Here is a 17,458-nt window from a genome sequence, read left to right as displayed (position 1 = left end):
ATTTCCTTTAGTTTTTGTTTGTCCTGGTAGCTTTTTATCTCTCCTTCTATTTTCAGTGACAGCCTAGCTGGATATAGTATTCTTGGCTGCATATTTTTCTCGTTTAGTGCTCTGAATATATCATGCCAGTCCTTTCTGGCCTGCCAGGTCTCTGTGGATAGGTCTGTTGCCAATCTAATGTTTCTACCATTGTAGGTTACATGTCTCTTCTCCCAAGCTGCTTTCAGGATTTTCTCTTTGTCTCTGAGACTTGTACGTTTTACTATTAGATGTCGGGGTGTTGACCTATTTTTATTGATTTTGAGAGGGGTTCTCTGTTCTTCCTGGATTTTGATGCCTATTTCCTTCCCCACATTAGGGAAGTTCTCTGCTATAATTTGCTCCGATATGCCTTCTGCACCTCTCTCTCTTTTTCTTCTTCTTCTGGGATCCCAATTATTCTAATGTTGTTTTGTCTTATGGTATCGCTTAGCTCTCGAATTCTGCCCTCGTGATCCAGTAGTTGTTTATCTCTCTTTTTCTCAGCTTCTTGATTTTCCATCATTATTCTTCTATATCACTGATTCTCTCTTCTGCCTCATTTATCCTAGCAGTTAGCGCCCACATGTTTGATTGCACCTCATTAATAGCCTTTTTGATTTTGACTTGGTTAGATTTTAGTTTTTGTTTCTCCAGAAAGGGTTTCTCTAATAACTTCCATGTTTTTTTCAAGCCCAGCTAGTATCTTTAAAGTGATGATTCTGAATTGTAGATCCGACATTTTACTAATGTCCGTACTGAGTAGGTCCTTGGCAGTTTTTACTGCCTCTTGTTCTTTCTGTTGAGGTGATTTTTTCCATCTTGTCATTTTGTCCAGAGGAGAATAGATGAATGAGAGAACAAAATGCTAACAGGGTAACAACTTCCCCAGAAAATATACTCTAAACAAATCAGAAAAGACCTGAAACCGGGGGGAAAGAAAGGGAAAGAAAGAAAAAGAAAAAGAAAAAAAAAAAAGAAAAGATAAAAACAAACAAAAACAGAACAAAACAAAAAAAAAAACAGTATATGATCAAATATGATCAGGCTCGTGCATAGATCAGTGCCACACACTAGATTTTTGGTGTATTTTGGTCTGTTAGAAGATAGTGCCTCCCAAAATTTTAAAGAGAGAAAAACTTATATATGTACAAAAATAAGGGTTGATATGATGAAGGGATGGAATATGACTGTAAAGATGAAAATTATAAAAAATTTTGTAAAAGGAATTGATAAGGAGTTGTTTGAAAAAAGAAAGAAGAGGATTTAAAAAAAAAAGAAAAAGGACAGAATGTGTTCAGGCAGCAGAGTAGAACAAAACCATACACTAGAGATTTAGGGTATATTTTGATCTGTTAGAAGAAACTATCTCAAAATTTTAAAGAGAGAACAATTTATATATATATATATGCCAAAAATAAGGGTAACTACTATGAAGGGATAGAATATGACTCTAAAAATGAAAAATAAAAATGTTTTTTAAAAAAGGGATTGATAAGATGTTGGTTGAAAAGGGGAAAAAGAAAAATTGGGAAAAAGAATAATTAAAAAAAAAAGATAGTTAAAAAGAAATATTAACTTTGAAAGACTAAAGACTCATGGTAAAAAAGCAATGGATTCTATGTGCATTATTCCCCTAGTGATGGAGTTCTGCTGTTCTCATTGATCGGTAAACTTGGTCTTGGCTGGCTGTTCTTGCTGATCTTCTGGGGGAGGGGCCTGTTGCCCTGCTTCCCAGATGTCTTTGCGGGATGCGGAATTTCCCCACCCTTGCGGGTCCGGGCTAAGTAATCTGCTCGGGTTTGCTCTCGGCAGCTTTTGTTCACTGAAAGCTTTCCATACAGCTTTGGAGGCCGAGAGTGAAACAGCCTCCCAATCTCCGCCCTGGAGGAGCCGAGAACTTGGGGCCCCACTCCTCAGTGAGCCCCTAGAGAAAAGCAGTCAGTCACTCCTGTCTCCCCGGTCTCCGGCCGCACTCCGTGCTCACCCAGCCTGTGACTGAGCGTTTCTGTCTCTGGCACCCGACCTGGTGTGGAGTCTCCAAAACCAGCAGATCCCTTCGGTGCACTTCCCGCGCCACTCCTCCCCGGGGAGGAAGGGGAGTCTCCCCGGATCTGCCGCTTGTTGTCACGGTTTATGGCAACCCTGAGCAGAGAGTCCGCATCTCAGCTCCGTCTCTGCAGCCAGCTTCCCTGCTCCGATACCTGGGAGCCCTGCCGCACCCAGGCACCCCCGGTCTTTCTGTGACCCCAAGGGTCCTGAGACCACACAGTCTCACGAGGTTTTCACCCCCGGCTTAGCCACCGGAGCGAAGTCCCTCAGCGGAGCAGACTTCTAAAAGTTCTGATTTTGTGCTCTGCTGCTCTATCACTTGCGGGTATCGGCTGACGGAGGCCCCCTCCCCTGCCATCTATCCTCCCGAATGTCACCTCAGATTCACTTCTCCGCATGTCCTACCTTCCAGAAAGTGGTCGCTTTTCCGTTCAGAGAGTTGTTGCTATTCTTTCCTTTGATCTCCTATTGAGTTTGTAGGTGTTCAGAATGGTTTGATCCCTATCCAGCTGAATTCCTGAGGCCAGACGAAATCCAGGTCTCCTACTCCTCTGCCATCTTGCTCCGCCCCCTCAGCAAGGTTTCTGCCCAGTGTGAGCTGCGCCTTCCAGGTGGACGAGGAGCTCTAACCCTATTGGGAGATTTTTGATTACTGATTCAATTTCTTTGCTGTTTATAGGTCTGTTCAGGTTTTCTATTTCTTTCTGCTTCAGTTTTGGTAATTTATATGTTTGTAGGAATGCATCCATTTCTTCCAGAGTGCCTAATTTGTTGGCATTTAATTGCTCATAATATTCTCTTATAATTGTGTTTATGTGGTGTTGGTTGAGATCTCTTTCATTCACAATTTTATTTGGGTTCTTTCTCTTTTTGATGAGTCTGGCTAGGGGTTTATTGATTTTTTTTTTTTAAAGATTTAATTTATTTATTTGACAGAGATAGAGAGTGAGAGCAGGAACACAAGCAGGGGGAGTGGGAGAGGGAGAAGCAGGCTTCCCGCTGAGCAGGGAGCCTGACGTGGGACTCGATCCCAGGACCCTGGGATCATGACCTGAGCCGAAGGCAGACGCTTAACGACTGAGCCACCCAGGTGCCCCTGGGGTTTATTGATCTTATTAATTCTTTCAAAGAACTATCTCCTGGTTTCGTTTTTTTTTTTTTTAATTTCTGTATCATTGATTTCTGTTCTCATCTTTATTATTTCTCTTCTCCTGCTGGATTTAGGCTTTATTTGCTGTTCTTTTTCTAGCTCCTTTAGGTTTAAGGTTAGGTGTAAGGTTATTTGAGACTTTTCTTGTTTCTTGAGGAAGGCCTGTATTGCTATATCCTGTCCTCTTAAGACTGCCTTTGCTGCATCCCAAAGGTTTTGGACTGTCGTGTTTTTATTTTCATTTGCTTCCATATATTTTTTTAAGTCTTCTTTAATTTCCTGTTTGGCCCATTCATTCTTTAGTAGGATGTTCTTTAACCTCCATGTATTTTTTTTTCTTCTTTTTGCATTTTTTCTCAAATGGCTTGGTATTGATCCCAAACTGTTCTGATTCCTCATGTTGACATACCTTTGAACCTCAGGTACCCGAAAAGTAAAACTCAGCCTCCCAGCAAGTAAATTCCAAAGAGAATACAGGTACAGTATCTGGCAACTTAGATGTTGACGCATACAATTTGTAGATAATAGGACATCTCTAGGTCCTTAAGGTTTTAGCTTGAACTCTCTTTTTAACTCTTATCTTCATGGGTGGTAGTGTTACTAATTTTATAGGTATGTAAAGTTGTTGGACTCAGGTTCTTAAAAGACCTTTGAGTAAATGTAACTGTTCTTATCAGTGTTAACAGTTGTCTGACATTTTTGACTATTATGAATGACAGCAAATAGAGACAAGTTGATATCAAGAATCATAAAAGATGGGGCGCCTGGGTGGCTCAGTCGTTAAGTGTCTGCCTTCGGCTCATGTCACTCTCCCCGGGTCCTGGGATCGCGCCCCACATCGGACTCCCTGCTCCGCGGGAACCCTGCTTCTCCTTCTCCCACTCACTCCTCCTGCTTGTGTTCCCTCTCTTGCTGTGTCTCCCTCTGTCAAATAAATAAATAAAAGCTTTAAAAAAAGTCATAAAAGTTTATAAAAAATTAACACAGAAGTTCAGGAAACTCCTTTCTATTGCTCCACACTTTTACATAACCACCAACTGATCAAGTACCAGCAAATTTGTATGATAGCATTTCAGCCAGCTTTAATTGTATTATATTGTGACTTGGTAGCTCCCAAATACCTGCTAATAATTTTTTGGCGTATATCCAGATATTTTCTTTTCCACGTGAAATACAGATTGAGAATACACATTATTGTGATGGTAGGACATTTTAGTATAATTATTCAGTTTTTGGCATAAATGAATATTGTTTTATGTTCTGGGGGGTAATAACACTATTATAAAGATGTAATGCTGTCTACAACATTGCAAAACCCGTCTTTTTATTTTTAATTTTTTTTTAATATGGAAATACTTCCAATTTTATTTTACACATTTTTGGTAATAGGAGTTAAGTAGATTCAGAGTAGAAGCAACAATCTTAACAGTCTATATATTTTTTTTATTAACATAACGTATTATTTGTTTTAGGGTTACAGGTCTGTGATTCATCAGTCTTACACAATTCATAGCACTTCTCCCCAATGTCTATCACCCAGCCACCCCATCCTTCCCACCCCCCTCTACTCCAGCAACCCTCAGTTTGTTTCCTGAGGTTAAGATTCTCTTATGGTTTGTCTCCTCCTCAGTTTCGTCTTGTTTCATTTTTCCCTCCCTTCCTCTATGATCCTCTGTTTTGTTTCTCAAATTCCTCGTATCAGTGAGATCATATGATAATTGTCTTTCTCTGATTGACTTATTTCGCTTAGCATAATACCCTCTAGTTGCATCCACGTTGTTCTGAATATATCTCTGTTCTGAATATATCTGTGAAGTCCATCTGGCCCAGTGTGTCATTTAAAGCCTTTATCTCCTTGTTGATCTTGAGCTTAAATGATCTATCCATTTCAGTGAGGGGGAGGTGTTAAAGTCCCCTACTATTGTTGTATTACTGTCGATATGTTTCTTTGATTTTGTTCCTAATTGGCTTATATAATTGGCTGTTCGCAAGTTAGGGGCATAGATATTTAAAATTGTTAGATCTTCTTGTTGGATAAACCCTTTAAGTATGATGTAGTGTCCTTCCTTATCTCTTATTATACTCTTTGGTTTAAAATCTAATTGGATCTCAGGATTGCCACCCCAGCTTTCTTTTGATGTCCATTAGCATAGTAAATGTTTTTTCACCCCCTCACTTTAAATCTGGAGGTGTCTTTGGGTCTAAAATGAGTCTCTTGCAGACAGCTTATCGATGGGTCTTGTTTTCTTTATCCAATCCGATACCCTGTGTCTTTTAATTGGGGCATTTAGCCCATTTACAGTCAGGGTAACTATTGAAAGATACGAATTTAGTGCCATTGTATTGCCTGTAAGGTGACTGTTACTGTATATCATCTGTGTTCCTTTCAGGTCTATATTACTTTTTTTTGTTTGTTTGTTTGTTTGTTTTTTATGTCTGTTATGTTAGTCACCATACAATACATCATTAGTTTTTGATGTAGTGATCCACGGTTCATTGTTTTCATATAATACCCAGTGCTCCATGCAGTACATGCCCTCCTTAATACCCATCATCGGGCTAACCCATCACCCCACCATCCTCCCCTCTAATACCCTCAGTTTGTTTCTCAGAGTCCGTAGTCTCTCATGGTTCATCTCTCCCTCCGATTTCCCCCCTTCATTTTTCCCTTCTCCTAATATCCTCCATGCTACTCCTTATGTTCCACAAATAAGTGAAACCATATGATAATTGACGTTCTCTGCTTGATTTATTTCATTTAGCATAATCTCCAGTCCCATCCATGTTGGTGCAAAAGTTGGGTATTCATCCTTTCTGATGGCTGAGTAATATTCCATCGTATATATGGACATCTTCTTTATCCTGTTGAAGGGCATCTCGGCTCTTTCCACAGTTTGGCTATTGTGGACATTGCTGCTGTGAATATTGGGGTGCATATGGCCCTTCTTTTCACTACATCTTTGTCTTTGGGGTAAATACCGAGTAGCATAATTGCTGGGTCATAGGGTAGCTCTATTTTTAATTTTTTGAGGCACCTCCACACTGTTTTCCAAAGTGGCTGTACAAACACCAACAGTGTAATAGGCTTCCCCTTTCTGCACAAGCTCCAAGATTTGTTGTTTCTTGCCTTTTCAATTTTTGTCATTCTAACTGGTGTAAGGTGGTATCTCAATGTGGTTTTGATTTGAATTTCCCTGATGGCTAATGATGATGAACATTTTCTCATGTATGTTAGCTATTTGTATTTCTTCAGAGAAGTGTTTGTTCATATCTTCTGCCCATTTTTTGACTTGATTATTTATTTTTTGGGCGTTGAGTTTCAGAAGTTCTTTATAGATGTTGGATACCCGCCCTTTATCTGTAGTGTCATTTGCAAATATCTTCTCCCATTTTGTGGGTTGCCTCTTTGTTGTGTTGACTGTTTCCTTTGCTGTGCAGAAGCTTTTTATCTTGACGAAGTCCCAAAAGTTTATTTTTGCTTTTGTTTCACTAGCCTTTGGAGATGTATCTTGAAAGAAGTTGCTGTGGCCGATGTCAAAGAAGTTACTACCTATGTTCTCCTCTAGGATTTTGATGGATTCCTGTCTCACATTGAGGTCTTTCATCCATTTTGAGTTTATTTTTTTATAGGGTGTTAGAGAATGGTCGAGTTTCATTCTTCTGCCTGTGGCTGTCCAATTTTCCCAGCACCATTTGTTGAAGAGAGTCTTTTTTCCATTGCATATTTTTAACTGCTTTGTCGAAGCTTATTTGAGCATAGAGTTGAGGGTCCATATCTGGGCTCTTTGTTCTGTTCCATTGATCTATATGTCTGTTTTTGTGCCAGTACCATGCTGTCTTGGTGATCACAGCTTTGTAACGTAGCTTGAAATCAGGCAACGTGATGCCCCCAGCTTTGTTTTTCTTTTTCAACATTTCCTTGGCGATTCGGGGTCATTTCTGATTCCATACAAATTTTAGGATTGTTTGTTCCAGCACTTTGAAAAATGTCATTGGAATTTTGATTGGGATGGTATTGATGGTATCAATTGGTCTGGGTAGCATAGACACTTTAACAATGTTTATTCTTCTGATCCATGAGCATGGAATGTTTTTCCATCTTTTTGTGTCTTCTTTAGTTTCCTTCATGAGTGTTCTGTAGTTCCTAGAGTATAGATCCTTTGCCTCTTTGGTTAGGTTTATTCCGAGGTATCTTACGGTTTTTGGTGCTATAGTAAATGGAATCGTTTCTCTAATTTCTCTTTTTATGGTTGCATTGTTAGCGTGTAAGAAAGCAACTAATTTCTGTGCATTGATTTTGTATCCTGCCACATTATTGAATTTCTGTATGAGTTCTAGTAATTTGGGGGTGGAGTCTTTTGTGTTGTCCACATAAAGTATCATGTCATCTGCGAAAAGAGAGACTTTGACTTCTTCTTTAGCAGTCTGAATACCTTTTATTTCTTTTTGTTGTCTGAATGCTGTTGCTAGGACTTCTAGTACTCTGTTGAACATTAGTGGTGAGAGTGGGCATCCTTGACCTGTTCCTGACCTTAAGGGAAAGGCTCTCAGGTTTTCCCCATTGAGGAGGATATTTGCTGTGGGTTTCTCATAGATGGATTTTATAAACTTGAGGAATGTTCCCTCTATCCCTGTACTCTGAAGAGTTTTAATCAGGAAAGGATTCTGTATTTTGTTAAATGCTTTTTTCTGCATCAGTTGAGAGCACCATATGGTTCTTCTCTCACCTCTTATTAATGTGTTCTGTTACATTGATTGATTTGCGAATGTTGAACCACCCTTGCAGCCCAGGGATAAATCCCACTTGGTCGTGGTGGATGATCCTTTTAATGTATTGTTGGATCCTATTAGCTAGGATTTTGTTGAGAATTTTGGAATCCATATTCATCAGGGATATCGGTCTGAAAGTCTCCTTTTTGTTGGGGTCTTTGCCTGGTTTGGGGATTAAGGTAATCCTGGCTTCATAGATTTAGTCTGGAAGCTTTCCTTCTGTTTCTTTATTTTGAAACAGCTTCAGGAGAATAGGTATTATTTCTTCTTTGAATGTTTGGTAGAATTCCCCAGGGAATCCATCAGGCCCTGGGCTCTTGTTTTTTGGGAGGTTTTTGATCACTGCTTCAATCTTGTTACTGGTTATTGGCCTATTCAGGTGGTCAGTTTCTTCCTGTTCCAAAGTCTTGGCAGTTTATGGGTTTCCAGGAAGGCGTCCATTTCATCCAGATTGCTCAGTTTATTGGCATATAGTTGTTGATAATAATTTCTAATAATTGTTTCTACTTCCTTGGTGTTAGTTGTGATCTCTCCCCTTTCATTCATAATTTCATTAATTTGGGTCCTTTCTCTTTTTTCTGTCTGGCCAGTGGTTTATCAATCTTATTAATTCTTTCAAAGAACCCACTTTTAGTTTCGTTGAACTGATCTACTGTGTTTCTGGTTTCTAATTCATTGATCTCTGCTCCAGTCTTCCTTATTTCTTTTCTAATGCGTGGCTTAGGCATCGTTTGTTCCCTTTTCTCTAGTTCTTTAAGGTGTAAAGTTGGTGAATTCTGGATTTTTCTATTTATTTGAGTGAGGCTTGGCTGGCTATGTATTTCCCCCTTAGGACCGCCTTGGCAGTATCCCATAGGTATTGGATTGATATGTTTTCATTCTCATTGGTTTCCATGAATTGTTTAAGTTCTTCTTTGATTTCCTGGTTGACCCAAACATTCTTGAGCAGAATTGTCTTTAGCTTCCAAGTGTTTGAATTTCTTCCAAATTTTTTCTTGTGATTGAGTTCCAGTTTTAAAGCATTATGGTCTGAGAATATGCAGGGAATAATCTCAGTCTTTTGGTATTGGTTGAGACTTGATTTGTGACCCAGTATGTGGTCTATTCTGGAGAAAGTTCCATGTGCGCTCGAGAAGAGTGAGTATTCTGTTGTTTTAGGGTGGAATGTTCTGTATATATGTATGAGGTCCATCTGGTCCAGTGTGTCATTCAAAGCTCTTGTTTTTTTGTTGATTTTCTGCTTAGAGGAGCTGTGTGTTGCTGAAACTGCAGTATTGAGGTCTCCTACAATTAACGTATTGTTATCAATATGACTCTTGATTTTGGTTAACAGTTGGCTTATGTAGATGGCTGGTCCCGTGTTGGGGGCGTAGATATTTACAATTGTTAGATCTTCTTGTTGGATAGACCCTTTAAGAATGACATAGTGTCCTTATGTGTCTTTAACTGCAGTCTTTAGTTTAAAATCTAATTTGTTTGGTATAAGAATTGCTACCCCAGCTTTCTTCTGAGGTCTGTTTGCATGGAAGATGGATCTCCATCCCTTCACTTTCAGTCTTGATGCATCTTTAGGTTCAGAATGAGTCTCTTTTAGACAGCATTTGGATGGGTCCTGTCTTTTTATCCAATCTGCAACCCTTTGCCTTTTTATGGGAACATTTAGTCCATTCACATTGAGAGTGATTATTGAAAGATATGAATTTATGTCGTCATGTTGCCTGTGAAGACCTTGTCTCTGTAGATTGTCCCTGTAAATTTCTATATCCCTCTTGGGGTCTTTCTCCTTTTATTGAACTCTCCCTTAATATTTTTTGCAGGGCCGGTTTAGTGGTCTCATATTCTTTCAGTTTCTGCCAGTCTTGGAAGCTCTGCATCTCTCCATCCATTCTAAATGACAGCCTTGCCGGATCAAGTATTCTTGGCTGTATGTCCTTCTCATTTAGTACCCTGAATATGTCTTGCAAGGCCTTTCTGGCTTCCCAGGTCTCTATGGATAAGTCTGACGTTATTCTGATGTTCCTCCCTCTGTACGTAAGAAATTTGTTCTCCTTAACTGCCCTTAAGGTGGTTTCCTTGGTTCTGAGATTTGCGAGTTTTACTATTACATGCTGGAGTGTTGGCCTGTTTTCCTTGATCTTGGGAGTTTCCTCTCTGCCTGTAGGACACGAATGTTTGTTTCATTCTCGGATTAGGAAAGTTCTCAGCTATGAAATGCTCAAATATATCTTCTAGTCCTCTCTCTCCACCTCCTCAGGGATTCCAATAACTCTGACATTGGAACGCTTCATGGTGTCCCTTATTTCTGGTTCTATTTTCATGGCTTCTGAGTTGTTTTTCCCTGACCTTCTCTTTTCCCTTTTTATTTATTAAATGGTCTTCCAGGTCAGTAATTCGTTCTTCTGCCTCACTTACCCTAGCTGTTAGATTATCTAGCTTAGATTGGATGTCATTGATAGAATTTTTAATTTCTGCCAATTCAGCTTTCATTTCTGCGCTTAGAGACTCTATGTTGCCATTAATCGATTTCTCTATTCTAGCTCTTGTCTTCATAACTGTTACCCTGAAGTCCATTTCTGACATCTTGGTTATATCTGTATCCGTTTGTAAATCTGTGGCAGAAGTCACAGTATGAGTCTTCCATATTTTGGGGGTTCCTCCTCCTAGTCATTCTGTTGATGGTGGTTGAGGGAATGTATAGAGTCCAAATTATTGACCAGAACCCAAGCAAGATGCACCTGTTTTCTAGGGACCTTAGGGTTGCTGGCCTCTTGTTTTCCCAGCCTGTCTTCTGGGGGAGAGGCCTGCCACACTATACTCAGGCAACCCTGTTCGGGCAGAGTTGCCCTGCTCCCTGTGGCCAGGTATGGGCTCAGTGGAAACCGGTTTTTTGGGGCTTTTGTTCTCTGGCAGCTTTCCCTGGAGGCTTTGTGCATCTCTTCCAAGAGAGCAGAAGAGACTGTTTCCAACCCTCTGCCTCGTAGCAGAGAGATCTCAGTTTGTTCTTCAGTGAGCTCTCTAGGCCACACTATCTCTGTTTCTGTCTGTGCTGCTATAAACTGCAGCGTCCTGGGTTGTGCGCCCCTCAGCAGCGCTCCCAGTCCTTGCCTCCAGGTTGGGGCATGTCTCTGCCTTCGTGTTTCTAAAACCACCAGCCTCCCCCAGTTTGCAGACTCAGCCTGCCGCTCCAGGTTTCCCTCCGTGGGGCTGCCCTAAAGTCCTTTCCCCGTCGCTACTCATCTGGGAGCCTGTGCCTCGTTCCCAGTGCGGGAGGCTTTTCCTCACTGGCGGTGTAGGATCCCCACGGCCAGGCTCCCTCCCCCTTCCATTTATTCTCCGATATCTGTCCGTGGAATCACGGCTCCCCGCTTGGTACCTCGAAACAAACCGCCTGCGATATTCTGTTTGTAGAGGTCCAGATCTATCTTCTTACATCTCAGGCTGATTTCGTGCGTGTTCAGAGTGGTCTGGTAGATATCCAGCTCAATTCCAGGGACCGGTTCGAATAGGGTCCCCTACTCCTCCGGTATCTTTCCCCCCTCCAGGTTTATGTTACCTTTAGACTGTTTCTTTGCTTAGAGGACCCCTTTCATATTTCTTGTGGGGCTGGTTTGGTGTTCACAAATTCTTTTAGTTTTTGTTTCTCTTGGAAGCTTTTTATCTTTCATTCTATTTTCAATGATAGCCTAGCTGGATATAGCATTTTTGCTTGCTTGTTTTTCTCATTTAGTGCTCTGTATAGCATGCCAGCCCTTTCTTTGCCTGCCAGGTCTGTGGATAAGTCTGCTGCCAATCTAATGTTTCTAATGTTGTAGGTTACAGACTTCTTGTCCCGAGTTGCTTTTAGAATTTTCTCTGTGTCTCTGAGACTTGTAAGTTTTACTATTAGATGTTGGGGTGTTGACCTATTTTTATTGAGTTTGAGGGGGTTCTCTGTGCCTCCTCGATTTTGATGCCTGTTTCCTTCCCCACATTATGGAAGTTCTCCAGTATAATTTGCTCCAGTATACCTTCTGCCCCTCTTTCTCTTCTTCTTCTGGGATTCCAGTTATTCTAATATTGTTTCATCTTATGGTATCACTTATCTGTTGATTTCTCCCCTGGTGATCCAGTAGTTGTTTCTCTCTCTCTCAGCTTCTTTATTCTCCATCATTTGGTCTTTTATATCCCTAATTCCTCTTCTGCCTCACTTATCCTAGCAGTTAGAGCTTCCATTTCTCATTGCACCTCATTAATAGCCTTTTTTGATTTCGACTTGGTTAGATTTTAGTTCTTTTATTTCTCCAGAAAGGGATTCTCTAGTGTTTTCTATGCTTTTTTCAAGTGCAGCTAGTATCTTTATAATCGTCATTCTGAACTGTAGTTCCGACATGTTACTAATGTCAGTATTGATTAGGTCCCTGGCAGTCAGTACTGCCTCTTTTTCTTTTTTTTTGAGGTGAGTTTTTCTGTCTTGTCAGTTTGTCTAGAGAATAGATAAGTGAGATAACAAATTGCCAGAAGTGTAACAACGACCCCAGAAAAATATACACTAAATAAATCAGAAGAGACCCAAAAACCAGGGGGGTGGGGGGCGGGGAAGAAAGGAAAAAAAAAAATATGATCAGGCTGGTGACTAGAACAGAGCCACATGCTAGATTTTGGGTGTATTTTGTCCTGTTAGAAGAAACTGCCTCCCAAAAATTTAAAGAAAGAAAAACTCATATATATACAAAAATAAGGGTAAATATGATAAAGGGATAGAATATGACTGTAAAGATGAAAATAAAAAAGATTTTAAAAACGGAATTGATAAGTTGGTTGAGAAAATATAGAAAAAAAATTAAAAAAAAGAAAAAAGGAGAGAATGTGATCAGGCAGGAGACTAGAACCAAGCCATATACCAGATTTAGGGTATATTTTGGTCTCTTGGAAGAAACTCTATCCCAAAATTTTGAAGAAAGAAAAATGTGTATGTGTATTTATGTATATATATATACATGTATACACAGACAAAAAATAAGGTTAAATACAATGAAGGGATAGAATATGACTAAAAATGCAAATTAAAGAAGATTTTAAAAAGAATTGGTAATGTAAGATGTTGGTTGAAAAAGGAAAGTAGAAAAATTCAAAAAAGAATAGAAAAGAAAAAAGAAAATTTTAAAAATTAACTTTGAGGGCGCCTGGGTGGCTCCGTTGGTTAAGCGACTGCCTTCGGCCCAGGTCATGATCCTGGAGTCCCGGGATCGAGTCCCACATCAGGCTCCCTGCTCAGCAGGGAGTCTGCTTCTCCCTCTGACCCACTCCCCTCTCATGCTCTCTGTCTCTCATTCTCTCTCTCGCAAATAAATTAAAAAAATTATAAAAAAAAAAAAAACTTTGAAAGACTAAAGAATCATGGGAAAAAAGCCATGAATTCTATGTGTAGTATTCCCCTAGTGCTTGGAGTTTTGCAGTTCTCATTGATTGGTAAACTTGCTTTTGGCCGGAAGTTCTTGCTGATCTTCTAGGGGAGGGTCCTGTTGCAGTGGTTCTTAAATGTCTTTGCCAGAGGCGGAATTGCCCCTCCCTTGCCTGGTCGGGGCTAAGTAATCTCGGGTTTGCTCTTGGGAGCTTTTGTTCCCTGAAAGCTTTCTTTACAGCCTCGGAGGACAGAGTGAAATGGCAGCCTCCCAGTCTCCGCTCTGGAGGAGCCAAGAACTCAGGTGACTCCTCATTGAGCCCCTAGAGAAAAGCAGTCAATCTCTCCCATCTCTCCGGTCTCCGGCTGCAGTCCGTGCTCACCTGACCTGTGACCAAGGGTTTCTATCTCTGCCACCGGACCCCATGTGGAGTCTCCAAACCCAGCAGATCCCTGCGGTGCGCTCCCACGCTGCTTCTCCTGGGGCAGGAAGGGGAGTCTCCCCGATTCTGCAGCTGGCTTCCCTGCTCTGATACCTGGGAGCTCTGCCACTCTCCGGCTCCCCTGGTCTTTCTGTGACCCCGAGGGTCTGAGAGCATACTGTCCCAGTGAGGTTCCCACCCCATGCTTAGCCACCGGAGCGAAGTCCCTCAGCGGAGCCGACTTCTAAAAGTTTTGATTTTGTGCTCCACGGCTGTATCACTTGCCCATAGCAGCTGATGGAGGCCCCCTCCCCTGGCCGTCTATCTTCCTGAATATTGCCTTCTTCGCACGTCCTGCCTTCCAGAAAGTGGTCCCTTTTCTGTTCATAGAATTGTTGCTCTTCTTTTCTTTGATCTGCTGTCAAGTTTGAGGTTTTCAGAATGGTTTCATAACTATCTAGCTGAATTCCTGGGAACAGACGAAATTTAGGTCTCTTACTCCTCTGCCATCTTGCTCCTCCCCACCCATCTTTAATTTATAAGTTTAACCAATTGCTTTCCTACAGTGTAAGCTACATGAAAACAGGGACTTTAGCTTGGTCACTGCTGTGTCCTTAGTGCCTACTACAAGGTTGGGCACATATTAGCACTCAATATTTGTTGGATGAAGATATGATGGTATCTGTTTGGAAGTAAATGATGGTTTTTGGCTGCATGGTTTTTTTGTTTTTGTTTTTCCTTTTTTTTCCTGTGAGTTTAGCAAACCAGTTCAACCCAGTTTAAATAATAAACTGTCATTTTGCCTAACAGAGTGCTTTGGATTAGAGTGGGCTTCCTGGTCAGTGATAGGTGCTGTTAGCCATCTAGTCAGCAGCACTTGGGCTAGTCCCCTCTAGTCAGCAGTGAGCAGCATGCATGTCCAGTGGGATAAATGGGAGAGACTGCATTTCTGTTTCTAGTTTACCTGAGTGTGTGGGAGAAAAATGGGGAAAGATGAAAAACTTACTAACTTTCTTAGAGAGGGCAGACAGCATGAGTTGGCAGAAATCACAAGGACATTAAGAACCTTGAGTATGAGATTTTGGAGATGCTGGAGTATAGGATAAACCAAGTTTGTGTAGCTCTTTTTGTAAAGGTTTGGAGAATGGTGAGAATTTAGTCATACTTAGACATGGGAAAAATTAAAGGTTGGGGGGGCTGATTTGTTCTTTTCAGGTGCCCACTTGGGCTTTTCCTCCTTTTTGCTAACCATCCAACTGTTAAAGAGAGTACCTAAAAATGCTAAAGTAGAAAACAAAAATGGTTCCCATAAAATCTCCAAGTAAGATCTGTTTTTTTTAAAGATTTTATTTACCTATCTGAGAGACACAGAGAGCACAAGTAGGGGGAGGGGCAGAGTCAAAGGGAGAGGGACAACCAGACGTCCCACTGAGTGGGGAGCCTGACTTGGGCCTTGATTCCAGGACCCCAAAATCACCTTAGCCGAAGTCAGATGCTTAACTGACTGAGCCACCCAGGTGCCCTTATTTTTTTTTTAATTAAAAAAAAAGTAATCTCTATGCCCCCCCTCAAAAAAACGTAATCTCTGTTTCCAACATGGGGCTCAAACTCACAACCCCGAGGTCAAATATTACATGTTTTACCAACTGAGGCAGCCAGGGGCCCCTAAAATCTGTTGATTAAAGAAAAAATATAATACATGCAAGTTGTTAAAAATTTTTTTTTTTTTTAAGATTTTTATTTATTTATTTGAGACAGAGAGGATGAGAGAGACAGAGAGCACATGAGAGGGGAGAGGGTCAGAGGGAGAAGCAGACTCCCCACCGAGCAGGGAGCCCGATGCGGGACTCGATCCAGGGACTCCAGGATCATGACCTGAGCCGAAGGCAGTCGCTTAACCAACTGAGCCACCCAGGCGCCCCAACAAGTTGTTAAAAATTTTAAGTATTAATAGAAAGAAAGGTATAATAGGACTGAATAGGCACTTTTTTTCTGAAAGATTTGTTTATTTTAGAGAGCATTTTTGTGTGTGAAGGGTGGGTGGTGGGGCAGAGAGAGAGGGAGAGAGAGTATCAAGCAGACAAGCAGACTCCTCACTGAGTGTGGAGTCTGTTGCGGGGCTCCATCTCACAACCCTGAGTTCACTCCCTGAGCTGAAACCAAGGGTTGGATGCTCAACCAACTGTGCCACCCAGGCGCCCCTAGTCACTTTATTTTCTGATACATACACAGCATTGCTTTCTTTCTCTCCTCAAAGGTACATGTGGTTAAGAGTTTCTTTGATTCCTTCCCCAAAACAATTGTGCAGGTATCAGCACACACTGTTCTACCTCCTTTTTCATATCTGCATAATGATCTGTCATGTGTGGAGGTACCCTTTGAGCCATCTTCTGATGTGGATCACTTTGGTTGGAGCTAGTGTTTTGCAGTATAAGCAACATTGCCATGAATATACAGATTTGTTGGTAGACCTCTGCACATGTATCAATGAGGTATAATCCTAGTAATGGTGAAATCTCTGGGTTAGAGTTTATGAACATTTAAAATTTTGATAGATGTCAAATCCTTCTCCCAGAAGTTTGCAACAGTTTTCATTCCTGCCATCATGCTTACTCCTTTCTGGGTATCATAGTTTTTTTTCATTTGTGCCCATCTGATAGGTAATATTGTTAACTTGTGTTTTGAATTTTGTGTGTTGAATTGAGAGAGAAATTGAATATCTTAAATTTATTGCCTATTAATGTTTGTTTTCTTGTGAACTGCCAGATGATTGTCATTTCTGTTATATGTGAGCTTTGTACTTGAAGGAAATTAGCTCATTGTTGCCAAAAACATTGTTGTAAATGTTTTTCTTAGTATTTTGTCTTTTTGACTTTTTTTGCCACTCAGATTTTTATTTTTATGGAGTTAAATTTATCACACTCTTTCTTGACTTCGGTATTCTGCTCTGACCGGCCACTTGGCCTGTTGACACCAGTGCACATATGACTGGGCTGTGTGAATGGTACTGGGCACACCAGGTATAAAGCTGAGGCAGTGGACCCCAGAGCCCCAGGACGCTGGTCATATTAGGAGAAGCCACAAATCCTTGACAGAGCTAAATCTTAGTGTTCCTGGGATGCTTTATGTCTGTTGAGTGGTGTTAGATTTAGTAAGGTGGGCAGAGTGTTGAGCCCAAAGCCTAGAGTGGGAGGTGGGGGGTGGTGGGGGGAGGGGTTGTGTTGGCCCTACTGAGGAGGTATTAAGTAAATGCCAGATGGCCAGTGAGGTAAAATGGCTTTATTGCCTTCCTCAGCTGACACAGAGATCAGGATGGAGAGTTAGACCAGATGGCTGTGATTTTTGTGATGTAAGAACTATGTGAACTAAAATCTTTGGAATTTCCTGAGGTAGAGGTGCTAAGAGTATCTTCTTATTCATAATGAGCCCCTTTAAACCATATCTGTTTATGCTGATGAGGTGACTTTTGCTGGGCCCCTAGATAACTTTAGGATGGGGCTGATTGCCAGGGGAATCAGCCTTGTGATTAGAAGGTTAGAACTTTCAGCCCCATCCCTGAACCTGCAGGGATGGGGAGAGGCTGGGGATTAAGTTCAGTCACCAGTGGTCAGTAATGTAATCAATCACACCTACCTAATGTCACTTCCTTAAAACCCCTAAAGCCAG

The 17,458-nt window shown here is 41.1% G+C and overlaps 1 protein-coding gene across 1 annotated transcript in view; it reads left to right on the top strand.

The window, feature by feature from the left end:
• Nucleotides 1-17,458, top strand: part of PLEKHB2 (pleckstrin homology domain containing B2) — a 43,292-nt gene that overhangs the window by 10,238 nt on the left and 15,596 nt on the right. The gene's annotated exons all lie outside the window — the stretch shown is intronic.

The sequence above is a fragment of the Leptonychotes weddellii genome, chromosome 3 (assembly GCF_054177405.1).
Source record: "Leptonychotes weddellii isolate Sample4059 chromosome 3, ASM5417740v2, whole genome shotgun sequence".
NCBI classification, from domain to species: domain Eukaryota; kingdom Metazoa; phylum Chordata; class Mammalia; order Carnivora; family Phocidae; genus Leptonychotes; species Leptonychotes weddellii.
Note: the sequence above shows the minus strand (reverse complement) of the source record. Positions and strands in the feature narration are given on the sequence as shown.